Genomic DNA, 10,495 nt, shown 5'->3' on the forward strand with positions numbered 1-10,495 from the left:
ACCCTTCTACCTATCAGTTTCATCAATATCAGCTTCAAGGTCATCAGGTTCATCTAGAAGTAACTCAATCTCGACCTGAAGAGAATCAAAGGCCACCAGCCTCTGGTCAAAAACACTAACAGCAGAATCTAACAATTCAAAACTGGTGTCAGTGTCCTCATATAAATCTTGGAGTTTTTCAATCTCCGTGACAACCACCCTTTGGCTGACCCTCTATTCTTGTGATCTTCTTTCAAGTCCTGAGACATCTTTCTGACAATAAACCAAGCTTAAATACCTTCTAGTACAATCCAACTAAAGCTTGTTAAGAATATATATGTACCTGAGTCTTTGAATATTGTAAGTGTTGAAGAGACTCGGACAAAATCTTGACAAAACCAGCTTGCTCAAGGGAGCTTATAATAACAAAGACTCAACCATGATGGGTTGTGTATTTCATAACAAAGGCTTTACAAACATACAAATAAAGTTCCTTCTCACATTTTTGTAATGCAAAAAACATAATAATAAATCACATAATACTTTTACATTTAATACTTCTCTAAAAAAAAAAAAAAACTAGATTGATTGATACATTTATTGTTGAATTAATAAATAATTACAACAAAGGAGGAGGATGGGCCTTGCCACCCACCCCCTGGGCAAAGACTTAAGGTTAAAGTATCACAAAAACAACTCTGGAAAGTATGCACAATAAGAATACAAGTATTTCAATAAATAAATACACATATTGCACACCTTATTGCCTAAGACATCCTACAGTCTGGGAGCAAACTGAGGATATTCCCTGAGTATATCCCTGAGGGTGGCAGAGTCTAGGAGATGGTCAATGAGGCTGTACCAGTCATGCTGACTTTGTGGCCTAAATTTAGCAATGAGAGGACATTCCATGATATAGTGACGCAGAGTGTATCCCCTTGGTGTAGCACACAGCACACAACACACACCAGGAGAAGCACTGACTTCCCAAAAGTATTTGTAGCCTAATCTGAGCCTCATTGCCACCCTGTCATATGATGCAGTGTTTCTCCCGTAGGTGTAAGCACAGCTCTGGGAGACACGTGCATAGTGAAGACTAGTGCTACTGCCCCTATGGCAACAAAGCTCCAACTGATCACTAATGCTACTTTGTACAAAGTCCTTAATGCTACTCTTAACATAACCCAGAGTGTGCTCAGTGCCAGGGTCCACTGTGTCATCTTGTAGGGCACACTGAGCAAGGTGGTCTGCTTTTTCATTTAACGGGATACCCACATGAGAGGGTATCCAGATGAAATGGACCGTGGCACCAGCACCTTCTAGGGCGTGGATGAGATCAAGACACTTATTAACTAGATCACAGTCCATGGGGGAGGTGGATTGAAGGGCGTACAATGCAGCCTGACTGTCAATAAAGAAATATACATTCTTATGGAGAGGCGCCACAATGTGGAGCGCCTCCAGTACAACATACAGTTCTGCTCTAGTGGAAGACATGGGTGCCTGGAAACCTCAGTGTCAGTGTAGAGACTGGCAGAGATGTAGTCACGGATGAACAGCCCACATCCAGACCTGCTGCCATTGACTGACCCATCACAATAAACATGAATAGCCTGAACGTGTGGATACTTGGACAATTTAGTCATGAACATGTCTTGCAGCACATGAGGAAGCCAGACCCTCTTGGGCTGATGCAGTGAGTGAATATCAACACTGACACGGTGAGGGTTCCAGGCGGGTTGTAGCGGTGACATAACGTTAATACAAGCCTCGGCTACACCTACACTTGTCAGTTCTCCCAAGATCTTCCTGAGGTATGGTGTTGTAGGAGTGCGAGGATCATGGTACAGGGGGTCAGTGATCCCTTTAGAGAGTCAGAGCCGTGCATAGCATCTGACTAATTGTGCGACAAGTCATTTCCTGTACCCTACACATAATACTCGGCAGGTGCAGTTCAGCTCTGAGGACTTCAATCCGTGCAGTCCTGGGGCATCCCAAGATTATCCGCATGGCTTCATTCTGTACAAGCTCCAGGGGACGGAGTTGGGTGGCATAATCAATAAGGGACCGTATGACAGATATATAGAACATTCTTTGGACTGGAATGCCTGCCCCCAGGCCCCTGTTGGCTGGCAGCCGAAGTGGTGCTAGCCGTTGCAGACAGAGGTCTCGAACATAGTGGACGGCTTGAAGAGACTTTCTAAAGCTCATCTGAACACCCAGGTACTTGTGTATGTGAACTCTAGGGATGGGAATGTTATTTACAGTGGGCAGCTGAGAGACCTTCCCTTTAACTTGAAATTTTGTTTAATCACTAGTCCCATTTGGACACACAACGCTGCCAGTTGTGACAAAGCAACCTGGAGAATCCTGGGTGTGGGGCATTGGAGGAGTATGTCATCAGCATAGATGAGGACCTGGGTGCCCTGCGGAAAGGAACAGCGTGCAATTTAGTCCATTAAAACATTGAAAAGCATTGGACTAAGGACTCCACCCTGTGGTGTTCCAAGCTCAAAAACTTCCTCAGAGGAGACTGCACCTTGAAACCAAGCCTGTGCTGTTCTATTGTACAAATAGTCCCTGATCCATCCTAATAATCTACCTTTGACACCTTTGATAATGAGTTCCTCCATAATAACATCTTTGTTGGCCCTGTCGAAGGCACCCTTGAGATCAACGAAAGCTCTGCAGGTAGCATCCTTATTTATAAGACACTCAACAAAACAATGACTTGTAGATTGACCTTTTAGGAAGCCATGTACATTGCCAGAGAGTACATGGCCCACCTTTGGGTATTGGGATGACGATGGCTGTTTTCCAAGAGCGGGGAAGCTTGCCTGCAGTGAAAGACATGTTAAATAAATCCAAGATAGGGTTGTCTACCTTTACCTCCAGGAGAGCATTGAGGATATCATAGGTGATGCCATTCTTGCCAGGAGCTGTTGACTTGCCCAACTTGACTGCCGAGAGGAGTGAAACCTACTTATAGCACTATAGCTGAAAAGTACAAGTTGCCCACTAATTTTAGTTGAGACTTATAGCTATTGTGCTCTAAATAATTTTCAGTATTGTTTCTCTAGTCTAGAAGTATTAAATGGAAAAGTATTATGTGATTTATTATTATGTTTTTTTGCATTACAAAGATGCGAGAAGGAACTTTATTTGTATGTTTGTAAACCGTTTGTTTTGAAATACACAGAACCCATCATGGTTAAGTCCTTGTTATTATAAGCTCCCTTGAGCAAGCTGGTTTTGTCAAGATTTTGCCCGAGTCTCTTCAACACTTACAGTATTCAAAGATTCAGCTACATACATATTCTTAACAACAACCTCAACTCGGTTACTGTTTTCCATTCTGAACCAGCCTGTACTGTGGAGGATGGTCTACACAAATTTGCGGGAGGGAGATATTTCTCGAAACTGGATTTATGTAAAGAGTATTATCAAATACTATTAACTGAAAGTGCTAAACCACTAAATGCTTTCTGAACTCACAGCGGACTGATGGAATTCAACAAACTCACGTTCGAACTTTTTTTTTTTTTTTTTTTATTTATACCATGTGGGCTTTTCACGGGAACTTATGGGCTAAAGGAGGTATTTTCTGGAGTACCTCCTATCTCAAACCCCAACCGCTAGGAAACCCTTGCTCCGAGTGAGGAAGCCCAACCTTCACTCGGACCGTGGACAGGATTCGAACCCGTGCGCTTGGAGACCCCTCGGACCCCAAAGCACGCATGGTTCCACTGTACCACTGTGCCTCTTACATTCGTGTGATGAGGATTGTCCTTTCAAGACTGCCGAACGTTCTCTTCTACTTTGACAATATCTTCATTCCACAGATTGGCCTCAGCATATATATTCTGTGAGAAATGCCCTGCTAAGACTTCGTGAACACCACATGACGAATAAACCCAGCAAATGCAGATTTGGAGTGTCTTCCACCCAGTAACTTAGTTTCCATCTCGATGGCAGCCATATTCGACCCCAACACAGCAAGACTGATATTCTCTGTATGGCTACTCCAACCACCACAAAGAAAAGTTTACGGAGTTTTCTGGGCATGATATCTTTCAATAGAACATTCCTCCCACAGGCTTCAGAACACACTGGTTCCTTGTCCAACCTTCTGAAGAAAGCCGTCCGCGAGCCACTGAAGTGGGACGACAACTTGCTGGAGAAATTCCACCAACTGAAGCTGTTCCTGTTAAATGAACCAGTCTTGAGGCTTCCGTATAAGAAGTGGCACTTCGCTCTCCCCACCATCGCCTCCAACCATGGACTCTGAGCAGTGCTGTTCCAGTATCATCAGGAATACCCCCATCTTGCTACGTAAGCAAGTAGGAAGCTGCTGAAACGGGAACAAAAGTATTCTACTATAGAAAGGGAATGTCTGGCTAATGTTTTCGGCATATCAAGACTTGATTACTACCTGCTTGATCAAGAATTCCTCTTAGACGTGGACTATAAGCCTCTGGTATATTTGGAATCTTTCAAGGGCAAAAACGACAGACTTCTGAGATGGGCTTTGAGTTTGCAGGCCTACAAATTCAGGGTGGTTCACATCGCTAGTAGTGACAATGTTGGTGCTGAACTCCTTAGTCTTTTTCCTGGGTAGCTCTAATGTTTTTCTTTTTGTTCGTTTAAGGTTTGTCTTGTCTCGGGTTGCTTCAAACCTACCTACCATAGGTTTTTTGCTTTGGGAGCATTGTAAGGGCAACTGTCTCGACTCACAGATCGTTACTTTCGCCCTGCTGGTTGGTTGGTTACTCCTCGTGCCATCCCTTTCCCAGCTACATCCCCCGACCCCCTGCCCCTTGTCACGGCTTCCTCGCCCCTCCTCTACTCGAAGCTACGAGGGAGGACTGGGCCATCGTTGAGGCAGTCAGCAGTCAGCTCTTACAATGCCACCACACTTCTGGCCTGCTTGGCTGCCTCAACCTGGGAACTTGGGCAAGCCGAGACTCCTCATCACCCCATCGTCTGTACGTCCAGTCCACTACACCATGCATGTCACCATTCCACTTCTGGGAAGATCAGTGAGGAAGCTGTTGTGTGGGGCCCCCGTTGATCTGCTCTTGCACTACTCCGCCCTGGAGCGGCCACTGACCCTCCACCGTCAAACTCCACCAGTTACCTTTGTTACTGATTCCGAGAGCTCAGCACCACTGGTCTTGTATCTACGTATGTCTCTGCTTATAATATGAGGTTGTTTTTCCTACTGTTTTCTTGATTCTCACGTGTAGTTCTTAGCGTGATCCTGAACCTCAATGCTGGAGAGGCAAGAAGACCCTTTGCTTCCCAGTCCCTCACACATCCTAAACCTTCTAAAACCTTGGTTTAACACAGCCTGTTCTCGTGCTATACATGATAGAGAGGTTGCCCACGAAAGATACTTGAGCCTTACATCATCTGAATCTCAGGCAATTTAAATTTCTGCCAGGAATCATGCCAAGTCTGTTCTTCAACTCGCCAAACACTCCTTTATAAAATAGAAAATGTCAAAATCTTTCAAACTCCAACTACCCTCAAGACTTCTAGCATCTGGCCAAAAACATCTCCAATAACTTTACTTCTTCATCTTTCCCTCCTTTATTTCATCCTGATGGTACCACTACCATCTCATCTGTCCCTAAAGCTGAACTCTTCTCTCAAACCTTTGCTAAAAAACTTCACCTTGGATGATTCTAGGCTTGTCCCTCCCTCTCCTCCTCCTTGTAACTATTTCATGTCTTCAATCAAAATTCTTCGTAATGATGTTTTCCATGCCTTTGCTGGCCTAAACCCTAAACCCTCGGAAGGCTTATGGACCTGATGGGGTCCTTCCTATCGTTCTTAAAACTCTGCTTACGTGCTAGCATCTTGCCTGGCCAAACTCTTTCAACTATACCTATCGACTTCTACCTTTCCTTCATGCTGGAAGTTTCTCTACATTAAGCTTGTTCCTAAAAAAAAGTTAGCCATTCTAACCCCTCAAACTACCGCCCTACAGCTTTAATCTCTTGCTTGTCTAAAGTTTTTTAATCTATCCTGAATAGGAAGATTCTCAAACATCTGACACTTCACAATCTCCTATCTGATCGGCAGCAAGGCCTCCGTCAAGGTGATCTGCTGGCTTTCCTTACTGAGTCTTGGTTATCCTGTTTTAGGGGTTTTGGTAAAAACTTTTTCTGTTATATTATACATAAAAGCTTTTTGATAGAATCTGGCACAAAGCTTTGATTTCAAAACTTCCCTCCTACCGTTTCTATCCTTCTCTCTGCAACTTTATCTCAAATTTTCTTTCTGACTGTTCTATGGCTGCTGTGATAGACTGCCACTGTTCTTCTTCTAAAACTATTAACAGTAGTGTTCCTCAGGGTTCTGTACTCTCACGCACTCGCTTTCTATTATTCATTAATGATCTTAAGCAAATCTCTTGCCCTATCCACTCCTAAGCTGATGATACTACCCTAGATCTACATGTCCTTTCAGAGACGACCAACCCTTCAGAAAGTGAACAGATCATACAGGGACGCTACAAAACGCCTGACTTCTGATCTTTCTAAGATTTCTGAGTGGGGCAGAAAAATTTGGTAGTGTTCAATTCTTCAAAACTCAATTTCTCCATTTATCAAAACCTTCTAGACAACTATCCCCTCTTCTTCGATGACATTCAGCTGTTTCCATCTTCTACACTGAATATCCTCGTTCTGTCTTTTACTCATAATCTAAACTGGGAACTACATCTCATCCCTTGCTAAAACAGGTTCTATGAAATTAGGGTTTCTCAGGCGTCTCCGCCAGTTTTTCTTGCCGTTCCCACTGCTAACTCTGTACAAGGGCCTTATCCGTCCTTGTATGGAGTACTCTTCGCATGTTTGGGGGCGTTCTACTCACACAGTTTTATTAGACAGGATGAAATAAAAACCTTCTCGTCTCATCAACTACTTTTCTCTGACTGACTGTCTTCAGCCTCTTTCTCACTAATGGAATGTTGCATCCCTTGCTATTTTTTATCGCTAATTTTTATGCTAACTGCTCTTTTGATCTTGCTAATTGCATGCCTCCTCCCCTCCTGCGGCCTCACTGCACAAGGCTTTCTTCTTTCTCTCACCCCTATTCTGTTCAACTTCTAACTTCTAATGCAAGAGTTAACCAGTATTCTCAATCATTCATCTTTTACTAGTAAACTCTGGAACTTCCTGCCTGCTTCTGTATTTACATCTTCCTACGCCTTGACTTTTAAGAGGAAGGTTTCAAAACATTTGTCTCAGACTTTGGCTTACTCTATTAATCTTTCAGGGAACTGGCAACCAAGTGGGCCTTTTATAGTATTTTTTTTGTTGCCATTGGCCAGTTTCCCTTCCTCCATAACAAAAAATCCCCTCAAGAGGCAAGGAACACTTTGAGGGATACGCCCGAGGGGCTTCCTCGAAGGGCATGGCATCCTATGCTACCTCCTACGTGGTGGGGAACATCCCTTTCTGCTGAGGGGTAGGGTAACCCCCGAGGAGGCAGGTACACCCACGAGGCCTGGGACTCCAGAGGGCCAAGGTATCTTCTCGAGGGACAAGGAACATTCTACAAAGGGCATGGTACCTCTCAAAGTGTATGGTACTCTCCTAAAGGAAGGAGGACTCGCTTCAGGGGTAGAGAAAACCCCGAGGTTGGAGAAGCACAGTAATAAAGGGAAAAGTGCCCCCAACAGGAGGTAGGGTGAATCATGAAGGGAGAACACTCTCAAGGAAGAAAACAACCCTAAAAACACTATTCAAGAGCAACAGTCCAGTTCTACTCAGGACGACGAACCATCGCTAGAGAAAGAACAAAAACTGAGCAGGAAAAATCTCCCATAAAAGGGCGAACAGGATTGACAGCTAAGCACAGCTGTTACCGGCTGCTGCCAAAACACCGGCAACTATCAGAGAAAACCGCCCACACCAGGTAATCTCTGAGTTAGCTAAAGCACTCCACTTCCTAAAGCTTACAAACAAGCTCTGCACCTGAGAAACACTATATACTAACCATTCGTAAAGAAGAAAAGTGGAAACAGCCCGAAGTGGAGAACGAAGGAGGCACCAGAAGACGTGTTTCTCTGGCAACGCTGAAAACTAGAATGCAGTTTTCTAACAGTAACGTTATGTAATAGAGCTGCGTTTTTTAATGCCCCTGCGGCTAGACCTCGCCTTAAGGCAGGCTTAAGCAGAACCTGGGACAATGGAAAACGGGCCTGCTAGACCTTCGATCACGTGACCAGTCACCAGCTGACAGATGACAACAATAAAGATGGCGGACGAACAGGAAATGCAAGATATGCTGCAGCTTTGTAACTTATCTTTCCTCCCTGCATCAACAGTCCAGTCCATCATGTTTCCAGACTTGCCAGAGATACCAGAAGATACTGAAACAGCATTCAGTTTGGTGCAGAACTATCAACAGCAGCTAATGGAGCATTCATTCGTCATGTCTTATCATTTGTTTATTTACATGTGACGTCACAACTGGCTAGCGGAAAGTAGAGCCTGCTCTGCAGCTGGCTTGAGTTTGGCCGGCCCTGCCTTAAGGCGGGCTACACTCTGGCTCAAGTTTGGGGACATGAAAGAACACAAAATGACGTCAGCCTTAAGCCAGGCTTAAGGCTGCCTTAAGCGTGGACTATCAAAAACGCGCCTTAGCTGATAGCTCCCCGTTTTCTTATTTTGCTAATGCAGCCTACACTATTCTAGATGATATTTTAGTAGAGCGGTATACTAAGTGAACCGTGGGTCATTCCTGGAATGAAGTCATTGAAACGACAACCAGTATAGCTGGCGAATGAGTCTCACTAAAATAATAATGATAATAGTAACAACAGCAACAACAACAACAACAACAACAACAACAACAACAACAATTAAGAAGAAGAGATAATTATTAAAAAAAAAAAATGTAATGAGGGAAAAAATAAAGTTTGTAAACTCCATGTGAAGAAAACAAATGTTGCGAACTTACTGTAATAAGAAAGTATAATTTCTTATAGATGAATGAAAATATACAAAATAAATTACATAAAGAATAAAAAGAAAAAATAAGAAACTAGAAATAAATGAAATGGATGCTGTAATGATAAACAGGAATGAAAAGAAACAAGAAAAAACGTATACTGGACTGTGAAGCGAAGAATAGTATTTAATTAAAGAAAGCGAAAAGTTGACTTGATTTTCCTCTTCGCCAAGATATTACTGGAGGAAGTGTGGAGAAAAGAATATTGATGGAGAAAACGATGTCATTCAATGATTTATGATTAATGACAGTAAGTTTGAATGAGTTAATCGCGAATCAGTTAATGGCGCAACGAAATTGATAAGGTAAGAAAAAGAAAGATGAGAGAATGAATTATATGATGATTCCCTGACATACAATGAATTTTTCTGCTGTATAAGATGAGTTTTTTTTTGAGAATGTACTGTGATTTCTTGATTATATACGATGATTTCTGAGAAAGTGAATGATAGACGAGTTGACCAATTACAGCAAATATTAATGTTACGTGATGAATATTTCACTCACATTAGAAGTTAGATTTAGGCAACATCACATTTATGAGTCTTTAGAAGAGAGAGAGAGAGAGAGAGAGAGAGAGAGAGAGAGAGAGAGAGAGAGAGAGAGAGCGTGGGACATGCGCATAGGAAGTATGAAGACCAGAGAGAGAGAGAGAGAGAGAGAGAGAGAGAGAGAGAGAGAGAGTGCTCCATCAACCCCTCTCTGGGCCGTGGCTAGCTAGAGGCAGGCCAGTGTCTCGGCAACAGTAAGAGGGGAAGGAGATGCCGCTCGTCGCTCCGGCCACACCTTCCCCCTTAACTTTTCATCCGCCTCCATCCACACTGAATCCCGCCAACCGCGACCCTTTCCTCAGTAATCCACAATGACCAAATAGTGAGAAATGTCCATACGTGATTGTGGATTGATTTGTGCTAGTGGAGAATGACGGAAAAGTTAAAATATCGTGGAAAAGTTGAGGAAAGTGACAACAATAATTTCACAAGTTATTTCTTACGTCAAGTTTTGAAAAAAAAAGAACTGGTTTCGTTTTTTAAGGGTTTGATTTAATGATAAGTTGATAAATGATGGGAAATAGTGGAGGGAATATGCAAAACTGATAGATAAGAGAAATATGGAAAATGAAAAAAAAAATGAGTTCATTAATGAAAAAAAAAGACGAATTTTGACTTTACTTGACGAGGAAGGGGAAGGAGAAAAAACACAGTAATACACAAAACAAGAATAAATTAGACTGAAAACCATAATATTCAAAATAAAATATTATGTATCTATCTATTTATTTTCTCTTATCTTCGTGACATGAATTAATATGATTGAAAGAGAATAGAAAAATGAATAGAAATTGAAATAATAAAGAAGTTAAAGCAAGAGAAGAAGAAGAAGAATATACAAAAAATATTATTATTGTTGTTATTGTTGCATTCAAGATAATTTTGGTATTAAGGAAACAAACAATGATATATTAGAGAGAGAGAGAGAGAGAGAGAGAGAG

The 10,495-nt window shown here is 42.5% G+C and overlaps 1 protein-coding gene across 1 annotated transcript in view; it reads left to right on the plus strand.

Moving 5' to 3' along the window:
* The window catches only part of LOC123515080 (lachesin-like), a 115,890-nt gene that overhangs the window by 50,215 nt on the left and 55,180 nt on the right, over nt 1-10,495 (plus strand). The window lies entirely within an intron of this gene.

This window comes from Portunus trituberculatus, chromosome 5 (assembly GCF_017591435.1).
Source record: "Portunus trituberculatus isolate SZX2019 chromosome 5, ASM1759143v1, whole genome shotgun sequence".
NCBI classification, from domain to species: domain Eukaryota; kingdom Metazoa; phylum Arthropoda; class Malacostraca; order Decapoda; family Portunidae; genus Portunus; species Portunus trituberculatus.